The 16,560-nt window shown below is 39.7% G+C and overlaps 1 protein-coding gene across 1 annotated transcript in view; it reads left to right on the top strand.

Moving 5' to 3' along the window:
* Positions 1-16,560, top strand: part of LOC117975161 (membrane-associated guanylate kinase, WW and PDZ domain-containing protein 3-like) — a 173,462-nt gene that overhangs the window by 34,790 nt on the left and 122,112 nt on the right. The gene's annotated exons all lie outside the window — the stretch shown is intronic.

Below are 16,560 nucleotides of genomic sequence, written 5' to 3' on the forward strand. Positions count from 1 at the left end.
CTATTGTCCTATTGTGTTATCAAAAACTAGGTCTTATTCATTCCTTCTAGCTATATATATATATATATACACACACACATATATATAATACACATATATATACACACACATATACACACACACACACACACACATATATATATATATATATATATATATATATATATATATATATTTTGAGACGGAGTCTTGCTCTGTCGCCCAGGCTGGAGTGCAGTGGCGCGATCTCGGCTCACTGCAAACTCCGTCTCCCGGGTTCATGCCATTCTCCTGCCTCAGCCTCCCGAGTAGCTGGGACTACAGGCGCCCGCCACCACGCTGGCTAATTTTTTGTATTTTTAGTAGAGACAAGGTTTCACCGTGTTAGCCAGGATGGTCTGGATCTCCTGACCTCGTGATCCGCCTGCCTTGGCCTCCCAAAGTGCTGAGATTACAGACGTGAGCCACACCGCACCCGGCCTTTCTAGCTATATATTTTTTATATTCCTTAACCATCTCCACTTCCCTCTCACCGCCCCCCCAACCCTAACTACCCTTCCCAGCCTCTGGTAATCATCCTTCTACTCTCTGGCTCCATTAGTTCAGTTGTTTTAATTTTTAGCATCCACAAAGAAATGAGAACATTCAAAGTTTGTGTTTCTTTGCCTGACTTATTTCACTTAACATAATGATCTTCAGTTCCATCTGTGTCATTGCAAATGACAAGATCTCATTCTTTTTATGGCTGAATAGTACTCCATTGTGTATATGTACCATGTTTTCTTTATCTAATTATCTGTTGATGGACATTTAGGTGGCTTCTAAATCTTGGCTATTGTGAAAAGTGCTGTAACAAACATGGGAGTGCAGATATCTCTTCAATATACTGATTTCCTTTCTTGTGGGTATATACTCAGCAGTGGGATTGCTAGATTGTATGGTATCTCTATTTTTAGTGTTTTGAGAATCCTCCAAATTGTTTTCCATAGTGGTTGTACAAATTTACATTCCCAGGAACAGTATATGAGGGTTCCCTTTTCACCACACCCTCTCCAGCATTTGTTATTGCCTGTCTTTTGGATAAAAGCCATTTTTAACCAGGGCAAGAAGATACCTCATTGTGCTTTTGATTTGTATTTATCTGATGATCAATGACCTGAGCACTTATTCATATTGCTGTTTCTATGTCTTCTTCATGAGAAATGTCTATTCCAATGTTTTGCCCATTTTTTAATCAGATTATTAGATTTTTCCTATAGAGTTGTTTGAGCTCCTTATATATTCTGGTTATTAATCTCTTGTGAGATGGATAATTTGCAAAGATTTTCTCCCATTCTGTGGGCTGTCTCTTCACTTGACTGATTGTTTCCTTTGCTATGCAGAAGCTTTTTAACTTGATGTGATCCCATTTGTCCATTTTTGCTTTAGTTGCCTAGGCTTGTGGAGTATCACTGAAGAAATTTTTGCCCAGACCAATGTCCTGGAGAGTTTCCCCAGTGTTTTCTTTTTTTAGTTTTATAGTTTGAAGTCTAAGATTTAAGTCTTTAATTCACCTTGATTTGATTTTTGTATACAGCGAGAGATAGAAGTCAAGTTTCATTCTTCTACATGTGGATATCCAATTTTCCTAGAACCATTGAAGAGACTATCTTTTCTCCAATGTATGTTCTTGGCACCTTTCTTGAAAATGAGTTCATTGTAGGTGTATGGATTTCTCTATTCTGTTCCACTGGTCTATGTGTCTGTTTTTATGCCAATACCATCTTCCTTTAGTTACTATAGCTCTGTAGTATAATTTGAAGTCAGGTAATGTGATTCCTCCAGTTGTGTTCTTTTTCCTCAGGCTAGCTTTGGCTATTCTGGGTCTTTTGTGGTTCCATATAAATTTCAGAATTGTTTTTTCTATTTCTGTGAAGAATGTCATTGGTATTTTGATAGAGATTTGATAGAGATTGCATTGAATCTCTAGATTGCTTTGGGTAGTATTGAAAAGAATATTGATTCTTCCAACTATGAACATGAAATATCTTTTCATTTTTTGTGTCCTCTTCAGTTTCTTGCATCAGCATTTTATAATTTTTAATGCAGAGATCTTTCGCTTCTTTGGTTAAGTTAATTCCTAGGTATTTAATCTTATTTGTGGCTATTGTGAATAGGATTACTTTTTTATTTCTTTTTCAGATTGTTCACTGGCATATAGAAAGGCTACTGATTTTTGTATGTCGCTTTTGTATCCTGCAACTTTACTGAATTTGTTTATCAGTTCTAATAGTTTTTTTATTTGTGGAGTTGTTAAGTTTTTCCAAATATAAGATCCCATCATCTGCAAACAAGGGTAATTTGACTTCTCCCTTTCCAATTTGTATGCCTGTTATTTCTTTCTCCTGCTGATTGCTTTAGCTAGAACTTCCAGTCCTGTGTTGAGTAACAGTGGTGAAAGTGGGCATCTTCATTTTCCAGATCTCAGAGGAAGGACTTTCAGTTTTTCCCTCATTCAGTGTGATACTAGCTGTGGCTCTGTTGTATATATGGCTTTTATTATATTGAGGTATGTTTCTTATATACTCAGTTTTTTTAGGGTTTTATCATAAAGGGGTGTTGAATTTTATTAAATTTTTTCAGCATCAGTTGAAATCATTATAGTTTTTTTGTTTTTGTTTTGTTTTGTTTTGTTTTGTTTTTTAGACTGAGTCTCTGTCACCCAGGCTGGAGGGCAGTGGCGTGATCTCAGCTCACTGCAACCCCCACCTCCTGGGTTCAAGTGATTCTCCTGCTTCAGCCTCCAGAGTAGCTGGGATTACAGGCACTCACCAGCACGCCTGGCTGATTTTATATTTTTAGTAGAGATGGGGTTTCACCATGTTAGCTAGGCTGGTCTCGAATTCTTGACCTCAGGTGATCCATCTGCTTCAAATGATTATAGTTTTTATCCTTCATTCTGTTGATACCATGTATCACACTGATTATTTGCATATATTGTACCATCCTTGCATTCCTGGGATAAATCCCACTTGGTCATGATGAATGTTCTTTTTAATGTATTGTCAAATTTGACTTGCTAATATTTTGTTGAGGAGTTTTACATCAGTACTTATCAGAAATACGGGCCTGTAGTTTTCTTTTTTTGATATGTCTTTGATTTGGATATCAGGGTAATACTGGCATCACAGAATGAGTTTGGAATTATTCTTCCCTCTATTTTTCAGAATAGTTTGAGTAGGAATTGTATTACTCCTTTAAATGCTTGGTAGAATTCAGCAGTAAAGCCATCAGATCCTGGGCTTTACTTTACTGGGAGACTATTATGGCTTCAATCTTGTTGCTTGTCATTGGTCTGTTCAGGTTTTAGATTTCTTTGTGGTTTGATCTTGGTAAGTTGTGTGTCTAGGAATTTATCCATTTCTTCTAGGTTTTCCAATTTGTTGGCATATAGTTGCTCATAATAGTCTCTAACAATCCTTTGAATTTCTGCAGTATCAGTTGTAATGTCTCCTGTTTCATCTCTGATTTTATTTACTTGGATCTTATCTCTTTTTTTCTGTTAGTCTAAGGTTTGTTAATTGTATCTTTTCAAAAAACCAACTTTTTGTTTCTTTGATCTTTTGTGTTGTTTTCTTCATTTCAAATTCATTTATTTCTACTCTTTCTGCTTTTCTTCTATTAATCTAGAGCTTAATTTGCTCTTTTCTAGTTCTTCAAGATGCATCATGAGGTTATTTATTTGAAGTTTTTCTTTTTTTATATATATAGGCACTTATAGCTATAAATTTCCCTCTTAGTACTGCTTTTGCTGTATCCCATAGGTTTTGGTGTGTTTTGTTTCCATTATTATTTGTTTCAAGAAATTTTTCCAATTTCCTTCTTAATTCCTTTATTGACTCACTGGTCATTCAGGAACCTATTGTTTAATTTCCATGTGTTTGTATAGTTTCCAAAATTCCCCTTGTTATTAATTTCTGATTTTATTCCATAGCAGTCGAGAAGATACTTGATATAATTTTAATTTTTTGGAATGTTTTAAGACTTGTTCTGTAACCTAACATATGGTCTATCCTTGAATGATGCCGTGCTGAGGAGAATATATATTCTGCAGCCATTGGATGAAATGTTCTGTAAATATCTATTAGGTCCATGTAGTCTATAGTGCAGATTAGGTCCGATGTTTCCTTGTTGATTTTCTGTCTGGAAGATCTAATGCTGAAAGTGGGATGTTGAAGTCTCCTGCTATTATTGTATTGAGGTCTATTTCTCTCTCCTTAGCTCTAATAATATATATTATATATTATATAATAATTATATATATAAAATATATAATTGTAATATATGATAAAATACCTCTCTCTTTAGCTCTAGTAAAGCAAGTAACACTTGCTTTATGTGTCTGGGTACTCCAGTGTTGGATGCATATACATTTACAATTGTTATATCCTCTTGCTGAATTGACCCCTTTATTATTATATAATGACCTTTTTGTCTCTTCTTGCAGTTTTTGTCTTATAGTCTATTTTGTCTGATATAAATGTAGCTACTGCTACTGTTTTTTGGTTTTCACTGGCATGGAATGTCTTTTTCCAGTCCTTTATTTCCATTCTATGTGTACCTTTACAGGTGACATATGTTTCTTCTAGGCAATAGATCATCAGGTCTTGCTTTTTTTTATTCACTCATCTTCTCTATGTCTTTTGATTGGAGAGTTTAGTCCATATGGATTGAGTGTTATTAATGATCAGTAAGGACTTACTCCTGCCATTTTGTTATTTGTTTTCTGGTTGTTTTGTGATCGTCTCTTCCTTCTTTCCTTCCTTCCTTTTAGTGAAGGTGATTTTATCTGTGGTATGATTTAATTTCTTGCTTTTTATTTTCTTGTGTATCCAATGTATTTTTTTTATTTGAGATTACCAGGATGCTTGAAAATACTATATTATAACTCATAATTATAAACTGAGGACAAATTAACACTGATTGTATAAACAAAGAAGGAAACAAGCAAAAAGAAAATGAATAAAAACTGTACAATTTAACTTCATCCCTTCCTTTTAAATTTTTTGTTATTTCTCTTTATGTCTTATTGTACTTTGTCTTGAAGATTTGTTCTAGTTATTATTTTGATTGGTTCATTGTTTAGTCTTTCTACTTACGAGTGTGTTACACACCACAATTACAGTTTAATATTCTATGTTTTTCTGTGTGCTATTACCAGTGAGTTTTGTCCCTTCAGATGATTTCTTATTGCTCATTAATGTCCTTTTCTTTCACATTGAAGAACCCCCTTTAGCATTTCTTGTAGGACAGATCTAGTGTTCACGAAATCCCTTAGCTTTTGTTGTCTGGAAGGTCTTATTTCTCCTTCATGCTTAAAGGATATTTTTGCCAGATACACTATTATAGAGTAAAAGGTTTTTTCCCTAAGCACTTTAAATATGTCATGCCACTCTCTCCTGCCCTGTAAGGTTTCCACTGGAAAGTCTGCTGTTAGACATATTGGAGCTCCTTTGTATGTTACTTGTTTCTTTTCTCTTGCTGCTCTTAGGATCCTTTCTTTATCTTTGACCTTTGGGAGTTTGATTTTTAAATGCCTTGAGGTAGTCTCCTTTGGGTTAAATCTGCTTGGTGCCCTATAACCTTCATGTGCTTGAATATTGGTATCTTTCTCTAGGTTTGGGAAGTTCTCTGATATTATCCCTTTGAATAAACTTTTTACCTCATTTTTTCTGTACCTCCTCTTTTGGGCCAATAACTCTTAGAATTGCCCTTTTGAGGCTGTTTTCTAGATACTGTAGGTGTGCTTTATTGTTCTTTATTCTTGTTTTTTGTGTGTGTGTGTGTCCTCTGTGTATTTTCAAATAGGCTGTCTTCAAGCTCACTAATTCTTTCTTCTACTTGATCGATTCTGCTGTTAAGAGACTCTGATGCATTGTTTAGCATGTCAGTTGTATTTTTCAACTCTAGATTTCTGTTTGATTCTTTTTAATTATTTCAGTCTGTTAAATTTATGTGACAGGATTCTGCATTTCTTCTCTCTGTTATCTTGATTTTTTGTTGTTGTTTTCTCAAAACAACTATTTTAAATTTTCTATCTGAAAGGTCACATATCTCTGTTTCTCCAGGACTGGTCCCTAGTGCCTTATTTAGTTCATTTGGTGAGGTCATGTTTTCCTGGATGGTCTTGATCCTTATAGATGTTTGTTGGTGTCTGGGCATTGAAGAGTTAGGCATTTATTGTAGTTTTTGCAGGCTGGGCTTCTTTGTGCCCATCCTTGGGAAGGCTTTCCAGGTATTCGAAGGGACCTAGGTCCTAAACCCAATAACAATAAGTACCACCTTAGTATTCTTGGATATGATTCAGAAGAATTATCTGGATTAATAGGCAGAGACTCTTGTTCTTTTCCCTTACATTCTTCCAAACAAACAAAGTCAGTCTCTCTCTCTCTCTCTCTCTCTCTCCCTCCCTCACTCTCTGTCTCTCTCTTTCTCTCTCTCTGTGCTGAGCCTCTTGGAACTGGGGGTTGGGGGACATAAACATCCCTGTGGCCACCACCACTGGTACTGTGCTGGGTGAGACATGAAACCAGCACAGCACTGGATCTTGCCCACAGCCAGCCGTAACCATTACCTGGCTGCCACTTAAATTAACTCAAGGCCCTGGAGCCCTATGATCAGCAGGTGGCAAAGTGAGCTAGGTTCATGTCCCTCTCTTCAGGATGGTGAGTTTCCCCAAGCCGCGAGTGGATTCAGAGATATCGTCTGGGAGCCAGGGATTGAAGTCAAAAACCTTAGAAATTTACCTGGTATTCTATTCTACTCTGGCTAAGCTGGCATTCAAACCACAAGACAGACAGAATTCTTCCCATTCTTCACCTTCCACAGACGGAGAAACCTCTCCCTGTGGCCACCAACACTGGCCCATGTGGGTGTGTGGGGGTGTTGCCAGGCCACTGCTAACGCTCACCTAAAGCACAAGGGCTCTTCAGTCAGGTTGTGATGAATGCTGTCAGGCCTGGGACTCACCCTTCAGGACAGTGGGCTCTCCTCTGATCCAGGCTAGGTCCAGAAATGCTGACCAAGAGCCTAGGCCTGGACTCAGGGACCCCGAGAGCCTGCTTGGTGCTCTACCCTACTGTGGATGAGCTGGTACCTAAGCTGCACGACACAGTCACCTTTACCTTTCCCCCTACTTTTCTCAAGCAGCAGTCTTTCACCATAGTTACCACAGCAGGGAATGTGCTGGGTCACGCCTAAAGCCAGCATGTCTCAGAGCCCAGTATCCGTGGCGTATTTATTACCTGGGTATTGCTATTGGTTATTCAGGGCCCAGGGGCTCTTGAGCAGGCAGGTGATGAAATCTGCCAGGTCTCTGCTGTGACAGGGCAGCACTGAGTTCAATGAAAAGTCCGTCAGCCACTGTGCTCTCCCTCTCACAATCACACAGATTTCTCCATATCAGGTGGCTGCGGCCGGGAGCTAAGGGAGAGGTGGCATAAGCACTGCCTTAGCTGCCCTGGCTGGTGTCTCGTAGGTTGCAGTCAGGTGTCTCTGATCCCAGCTCAGCACTAGGACTTGTCTAGGAATTGCAGTCCTTGTGGCCTAGACTGCCTCTCATTTCACTCGGGGCCCAGAGCACTCCAGCCCCCAGTGGTGAGGCTTGCTGGAACTCAGTCTCCAACCACTGGAATGGGCAATTCCCCTATGGCTAGGGTCGACCCAAATGCTCCCTTTGTTGGCATATGTCAGCTGAGTACAGCCTGGTTCTGCTTTCCCTTGTGACAGGGGAGCACTGAGTTCAATGCAAATCCTGACAATCGCTGTGCTCACCCTCTCCCAAGCATGCAAATTCTCACCACCACTGCAGGGAGGATGGGGGAGTGGTAGCACTGGCAATTCCAGACTGCCTTTCCTATCTTCTTCAGTGTCTCTTTCAGTGATATGAAGTCCAAACCAGGCACTATGATTGCTCACCTGCTTTTTGTCTCTTGTAACGGTACTTTTAGTGTGTAGTTAGTTGTTAAAATTTGGTGTTTCTGTGGGGGTAGGGGGATGAGTAGTGTAGGCTTCTATCCCGCCACTTTGCTCTGCCCTCCGTCACCATCTATCCTCTAAACTAAATGCATATTATCTTTGATGGTGGGCCATTTTACAAACAGGTGAAAACTGTTGGAGAAAACATTAAATTTATTAATATTTTGAAATATTTTATATAACTTTGAGATAATCCTTTTGCTGTATAAAACTAAAGATTTATTAATCATCTCAGAAAAGTATTTGTTTGATTTTCTTGAATTATAAAGGATACTTTTGGAGCAAACATTTACCTATAACCTTATTTGAAAAAGGGTCCTGTGTGGTGTTTATCATGGTATCAAATTGTTAAATCTTGCCGTTTTTCCCAAGTTTGTTTGCTTCCTTAATCTTACTGGTTATTAAATTGAACTCCTATGTTAAGAATTGTAGACATAACATTACCATTTTTACAAAGTAGTGTAAACTTGTCTTTTCTATAGTTTCCTAAAGGCTTTACTTGGTAATTGCTGGATATTTTAATATGGCTGGGAGTGTTTGTGGTTCAGGAACTTGGAGAAGGTTGAAGACTACTTTCTGATTGCGGGGGGAAGTTTAAGCATTGTTTTCCAGAAAGATTTTAGTGTTAATACTGAGGTTGCTTTTTGCAGTGTTTGCTAGACTTTTCTAATCCTCTGTTATTTCACATACCATGAAAATATGGACCAACATTCAGATGGTTGAATTGTCATAGTATTTTTTGATCTCTCACATTATGCTTTCCCATTGAGGTAACAAAATGTAAAGACCTTTCATTTTGACCTTTCATTTGACCTCAGTTTTGACCTTTTCAACATTTTATCCATGAAACACATGTCTTAGCTATTGTGTATGCTGTCAGGATTTCAAAATGTAGTTTCATATTTGCCTAATATGCTTATCTAATTTGCATGGCAATACAATATTTCCGTGAAAATTCTGGGAGCTTTAATACCACATTGAGTTTTTTAAAAGCCATCAGAACAAATTAAAGCACCTTTGTTTGGCAATAACCTTTTAAATAATCATATTCAAATAAAAGCTAATTGATGAGACAACAGGGGCCAAATTTTAAGTCAAGACTGTATTAAAAAATACCCAACTGATGACCGTCAACTGGTAATGATTCTACAACCAAAATAGTCTTACTAATGTCAAATCAGGAAAGCAAAACCAACTTTTAGAGGGATTTATTAAGCTGCCTTGTCAGTGTCTTCAATAATGCATTGTTTGCTTCTGTTGAATTTTTTGTTGCTTGTTTCACCTTTTGAAATCTGATTTATACATCAAATTCAAAATTGCTGCAAAAAGAAGGATACTACAAGAAAATACACTCATAAATTAACATCATTCTAATCTTCAGTTCAAAATTTGTCAAACTAGAATGAATTTTTAAAGTACATTGTTAGCAATGGCTTTTGTTTTGTTCAGTTTTTTTGTTTTTTTTTATTATTATTATACTTTAAGTTTTAGAGTACATGTACACAATGTGCAGGTTAGTTACATATGTATACATGTGACATGCTGGTGTGCTGCACCCATTAACTTGTCATTTAGCATTAGGTATATCTCCTAATGCTATCCCTCCCCCCTCCCCCCACCCCACAGCAGTCCCCAGAGTGTGATGTCCCCCTTCCTGTGTCCATGTGTTCTCATTGTTCACTTCCCACCTATGAGTGAGAATATGCAGTGTTTGGTTTTTTTGTTCTTGCGATATTTTACTGAGCATGATGATTTCCAATTTCATCCATGTCCCTACAAAGGACATGAACTCATCATTTTTTATGGCTGCACAGTATTCCACGGTGTATATGTGCCACATTTTCTTAATCCAGTCTATCGTTGTTGGACATTTGGGTTGGTTCCAAGTCTTTGCTATTGTGAATAGTGCCGCAATAAACATACTTGTGCATGTGTCTTTATAGCAGCATGATTTATAGTCCTTTGTGTATATACCCAGTAATGGGATGGCTGGGTCAAATGGTATTTCTAGTTCTAGATCCCTGAGGAATCGCCACACTGACTTCCACAAGGGTTGAACTAGTTTACAGTCCCACCAACGGTGTAAAAGTGTTCCTATTTCTCCACATCCTCTCCAGCACCTGTTGTTTCCTGACTTTTTAATGATTGCCATTCTAACTGGTGTGAGATGGTATCTCATTGTGGTTTTGATTTGCATTTCTCTGATGGCCAGTGATGGTGAGCATTTTTTTCATGTGTTTTTTGGCTGCATAAATGTCTTCTTTTGAGAAGTGTCTGTTCATGTCCTTCGCCCACTTTTTGATGGGGTCGTTTGTTTTTTTCTTGTAAATTTGTTTGAGTTCATTGTAGATTCTGGATATTAGCCCTTTGTCAGATGAGTAGGTTGTGAAAATTTTCTCCCATTTTGTAGGCTGCCTGTTCACTCTGATGGTAGTTTCTTTTGCTGTGCAGAAGCTCTTTAGTTTAATTAGATCCCATTTGTCAATTTTGGCTTTTGTTGCCATTGCTTTTGGTGTTTTAGACATGAAGTCCTTGCCCATGCCTATGTCCTGAATGGTAATGCCTCGGTTTTCTTCTAGGGTTTTTATGGTTTTAGGTCTAACGTTTAAGTCTAATCCATCTTGAATTAATTTTTGTATAAGGTGTAAGGAAGGGATCCAGTTTCAGCTTTCTACATATGGCTAGCCAGTTTTCCCAGCACCGTTTATTAAATAGGGAATCCTTTCCCCATTGCTTGTTTTTCTCAGGTTTGTCGAAGATCAGATAGTTGTAGATGTGCGGCGTTATTTCTGAGGGCTCTGTTCTGTCCCATTGATCTATATCTCTGTTTTGGTACCAGTACCATGCTGTTTTGGTTACTGTAGCCTTGCAGTAGGTTGAAGTCAGGTAGCGTAATGCCTCCAGCTTTGTTCTTTTGGCTTAGGATTGACTTGGCAATGTGGGCTCTTTTTGGGTTCCATATGAACTTTAAAGTAGTTTTTTCCAATTCTTTGAAGAAAGTCATTGGTAGCTTGATGGGGATGGCATTGAATCTATAAATTACCTTGGGCAATATGGCCATTTTCACGATATTGATTCTTCCTATCCATGAGCATGGAATGTTCTTCCATTTCTTTGTATCCTCTTTTATTTCATTGAGCAGTGGTTTGTAGTTCTCCTTGAAGAGGTCCTTCACGTCCCTTGTAAGTTGGATTCCTAGGTATTGTATTCTCTTTGAAGCAATTGTGAATGGGAGTTCACTCATGATTTGTCTCTCTGCTTGTCTGTTATTGGTGTATAAGAATGCTTGTGATTTTTGTACATTGATTTTGTATCCTGAGACTTTTGGCTTATCAGCTTAAGGAGATTTTGGGCTGAGACAATGCGGTTTTCTAGATATACAATCATGTCATCTGCAAACAGGGACAATTTGACTTCCTCTTTTCCTAATTGAATACCCTTTATTTCCTTCTCCTGCCTAACTGCCCTGGCCAGAACTTCCAACATTATGTTGAATAGGAGTGGTGAGAGAGGGCATCCCTGTCTTGTGCGAGTTTTCAAAGGGAATGCTTCCAGTTTTTGCCCATTCAGTATGATATTGGCTGTGGGTTTGTCATAGATAGCTCTTATTATTTTGAGATACGTCCCATCAATACCTAATTTATTGAGAGTTTTTAGCATGAAGCATTGTTGAATTTTGTCAAAGGCCTTTTCTGCATCTATTGAGATAACCATGTGGTTTTTGTCTTTGGTTCTGTTTATATGCTGGATTACATTTACTGATTTGCGTATATTGAACCAGTCTTGCATCCCAGGGATGAAGCCCACTTGATCATGGTGGATAAGCTTTTTGATGTGCTGCTGGATTCGGTTTGCCAGTATTTTATTGAGGATTTTTGCATCAATGTTCATCAAGGATATTGGTCTAAAATTCTCTTTTTTGGTTGTGTCTCTGCCCAGCTTTGGTATCAGGATGATGCTGGCCTCATAAAATGAGTTAGGGAGGATTCCCTCTTTTTCTATTGATTGGAATAGTTTCAGAAGGAATGGTACGAGTTCCTCCTTGTACCTCTGGTAGAATTCGGCTGTGAATCCATCTGGTCCTGGACTCTTTTTGGTTGGTAAGCTATTGATTATTGCCACAATTTCAGAGCCTGTTATTGGTCTATTCAGAGATTCAACTTCTTCCTGGTTTAGTCTTGGGAGGGTGTATGTGTCGAGGAATTTATCCATTTCTTCTAGATTTTCTAGTTTATTTGCGTAGAGGTGTTTGTAGTATTCTCTGATGGTAGTTTGTATTTCTGTGAGATTGGTGGTGATATCCCCTTTTATCATTTTTTATTGCATCTATTTGATTCTTCTCTCTTTTCTTCTTTATTAGTCTTGCTAGCGGTCTATCAATTTTGTTGATCCTTTCAAAAAACCAGCTCCTGGATTCATTAATTTTTTGAAGGGTTTTTTGTGTCTCTATTTCCTTCAGTTCTGCTCTGATTTTAGTTATTTCTTGCCTTCTGCTAGCTTTTGAATGTGTTTGCTCTTGCTTTTCTAGTTCTTTTAATTGTGATGTTAGGGTGTCAATTTTGGATCTTTCCTGCTTTCTTTTGTGGGCATTTCGTGCTATAAATTTCCCTCTACACACTGCTTTAAATGTGTCCCAGAGATTCTGGTATGTTGTGTCTTTCTTCTTGTTGGTTTCAAAGAACATCTTTATTTCTGTCTTCATTTCGTTATGTACCCAGTAGTCATTTAGGAGCACGTTGTTCAGTTTCCATGTAGTTGAGCGGTTTTGAGTGAGTTTCTTAATCCTGAGTTCTAGTTTGATTGCACTGTGGTCTGAGAGACAGTTTGTTATAATTTCTGTTCTTTTACATTTGCTGAGGAGAGCTTTACTTCCAACTATATGGTCAATTTTGGAATAGGTGTGGTGTGGTGCTGGAAAAAATGTATATTCTGTTGATTTGGGGTGGAGAGTTCTGTAGATGTCTATTAGGTCTGCTTGGTGCAGAGCTGAGTTCAATTCCTGGGTATCCTTGTTAACTCTCTGTCTCGTTGATCTGTCTAATGTTGACAGTGGGGTGTTAAAGTCTCCCATTATTATTGTGTGGGAGTCTAAGTCTCTTTGTAGGTCACTCAGGACTTGCTTTATGAATCTGGGTGCTCCTGTATTGGGTGCATATATATTTAGGATAGTTTGCTCTTCTTGTTGAATTGATCCCTTTACCATTATGTAATGGCCTTCTTTGTCTCTTTTGATCTTTGTTGGTTTAAAGTCTGTTTTATCAGAGACTAGGATTGCAACCCCTGCCTTTTTTTGTTTTCCATTTACTTGGTAGATCTTCCTCCATCCTTTTATTTTGAGTCTATGTGTGTCTCTGCATGTGAGATGGTTTTCCTGAATACAGCACACTGATGGGTCTTGACTCTTTATCCAATTTTCCAGTCTGTGTCTTTTAATTGGAGCATTTAGTCCATTTACATTTAAAGTTGATATTATTATGTGTGAATTTGATCCTGTCATTATGATGTTAGCTGGTTATTTTGCTCGTTAGTTGATGCAGTTTCTTCCTAGCCTCGATGGTCTTTACAATTTGGCATGATTTTGCAGTGGCTGGTACCAGTTGTTCCTTTCCATGTTTAGTGCTTCCTTCAGGAGCTCTTTTAGGGCAGGCCTGGTTGTGACAGAATCTCTCGGCATTTGCTTGTCTGTAAAGGATTTTATTTCTCCTTCACTTATGAAGTTTAGTTTGGCTGGATATGAAGTTCTGGGTTGACAGTTCTTTTCTTTAAGAATGTTGAATATCGGCCCCCACTCTCTTCTGGCTTGTAGAGTTTCTGCCAAGAGATCCGCTGTTAGTCTGATGGGCTTCCCTTTGTGGGTAACCCGACCTTTCTCTCTGGCTGCCCTTAACATTTTTTCCTTCATTTCAGCTTTGGTGAATCTGACAATTATGTGTCTTGGAGTTGCTCTTCTCGAGGAGTATCTTTGTGGCGTTCTCTGTATTTCCTGAATTTGAATGTTGGCCTGCCTTGCTAGGTTGGGGAAGTTCTCCTGGATAATATCCTGAACAGTGTTTTCCAACTTGGTTCCATTCTCCCCATCACTTTCAGGTACACCAATCAGATGTAGATTTGGTCTTTTCACATAGTCCCATATTTCTTGGAGGCTTTGTTCATTTCTTTTTATTCTTTCTTCTCTAAACTTCCCTTCTCGCTTCATTTCATTCATTTCATCTTCCATCACTGATACCCTTTCTTTCAGTTGATCGCATCGGCTCCTGAGGCTTCTGCATTCTTCACGTAGTTCTCGAGCCTTGGCTTTCAGCTCCATCAGCTCCTTTAAGCACTTCTCTGTATTGGTTATTCTAGTTATACATTCGTCTAAATTTTTTTCAAAGTTTTTAACTTCTTTGCCTTTGATTTGAATTTCTTCCTGTAGCTCGGAGTAGTTTGATCGTCTGAAGGCTTCTTCTCTCAACTCATCAAAGTCATTCTCCATCCAGCTTTGTTCCGTTGCTGGTGAGGAACTGCATTCCTTTGGAGGAGGAGAGGCGCTCTGCTTTTTAGAGTTTCCAGTTTTTCTGCTCGGTTCTTTACCCGTCTTTGTGGTTTTATCTTCTTTTGTTCTTTGATGATGGTGATGTACAGATGGGTTTTTAGTGTGGATGTCCTTTCTGTTTGTTAGTTTTCCTTCTAACAGACAGGACCCTCAGCTGCAAGTCTGTTGGAGTTTGCTAGAGGTCCACTCCCTACCCTGTTTGCCTGGGTACCAGCAGCGGTAGCTGCAGAGCAGTGGATTTTCGTGAACCGTGAATGCTGCTGTCTGATCGTTCCTCTGGAAGTTTTGTCTCAGAGGAGTACCCGGCCGTGTGAGGTGTCAGTCTGCCCCTACTGGGGGGTGCCTCCCAGTTAGGCTGCTCGGGGGTCAGGGGTCAGGGACCCACTTGAGGAGGCAGTCTGCCTGTTCTCAGATCTCCAGCTGCGTGCTGGGAGAACCACTGCTCTCCTCAAAGCTGTCAGACAGGGACATTTAAGTCTGCAGAGGTTACTGCTGTCTTTTTGTTTGTCTGTGCCCTGCCCCCAGAGGTGGAGCCTACAGAGGCAGGCAGGCCTCCTTGAGCTGTGGTGGGCTCCACCCAGTTCTAGCTTCCTGGCTGCTTTGTTTACCTAAGCAAGCCTGGGCAATGGCAGGCGCCCCTCCCCCAGCCTCACTGCCGCCTTGCAGTTTGATCTCAGACTGCTGTGCTAGCAATCAGTGAGACTCGTGGGCGTAGGACCCTCCGAGCCAGGTGCGGCATATAATCTCCTGGTGCGCCGTTTTTTAAGCCCGTCAGAAAAGTGCAGTATTCGGGTGGGAGTGACCCAATTTTCCAGGTGCCGTCTGTCACCCCTTTCTTTGACTAGGAAAGGGAACTCCCTGACCCCTTGCACTTCCCGAGTGAGGCAACGCCTCGCCCTGCTTCAGCTCGCACACGGTGCACTGCACCCACTGTCCTGCACCCACTGTCTGGCACTCCCTAGTGAGATGAACCCGGTACCTCAGATGGAAATGCAGAAATCACCCATCTTCTGCGTCGCTCACGCTGGGAGCTGTAGACCGGAGCTGTTCCTATTCGGCCATCTCGGCTCCCACCTGTTTAGTTTTTTTGTTTGTTTGTTTGTTTGAGACCAAATCTCACTCTTGTTGTCCAGGCTGGAGTGCAGTGGCAGAATCTCGGCTCATTGCAACCTCCGCCTCCTGCGTTCAAGTGATTCTCCTGCCTCAGCTTCCTAAGTACCTGGGATTACAGGCGCATGCCACCATGCCTGGCTAATTTTTTTTCTTTTTTTGAGATGGAGTTTTACTCTTGTTGCCCAGGCTGGAGTGCAGTGCTGCGATCTCAGCTTACTGCAACCTCTGCCTCCCGGATTCAAGCAGTTCTCCTGCCTCAGCCTCCTGAGTAGCTGGGATTATAGCACATACCACCACACCCAGCTAATTTTTTGTATTTTTAGTGGAGACAGGGTTTCATCATGTTGGCCAGGCTGGTCTTGAACTCCTGACCTCAGGTGATCCACCTGCCTCAGCCTCCCAAAGTGCGGGGATTACAGGCGTGAGCCACCGCATCTGGCCTAATTTTTTTATATTTTAGTAGAGATGGGGTTTCGCCATGTTAGCCAGGCTGGTGTTGAATTCCTGACCTCAGGTGATCCACTTGCCTTGGCCTCCCAAAGTACTGGGATTACAGGCATAAGCCGCTGCGCCTGGCCTGAGCCACCACGCCCAGCCAATGGCTTCTTAAACTCAAGAAATAAGGTGGTATTTAAAGATAGACTGACCCTGTCAAAAAGTGGACAAAGGATATAAACAGATACTTCTCAAAAAAAGACAATTATGCGGCTAACAAACATGAAAAAAAGCTCAACATCGCTGATTATTAAAGAAATGCAAATCAAAATGACAGTGAGATATCATCTCACGCCAGTCAGAATGGTGATTATTAAAAAGTCAAGAAACAATAGATGCTGGCAAGGCTGTGGAGAAACAGGAACGCTTTTACACTATTGGTGGGAGTATAAATTAGTTCAATTAATGTGGAAGACAGTGTA

The sequence above is a fragment of the Pan paniscus genome, chromosome 1 (assembly GCF_029289425.2).
Source record: "Pan paniscus chromosome 1, NHGRI_mPanPan1-v2.0_pri, whole genome shotgun sequence".
Lineage (NCBI taxonomy): Eukaryota > Metazoa > Chordata > Mammalia > Primates > Hominidae > Pan > Pan paniscus.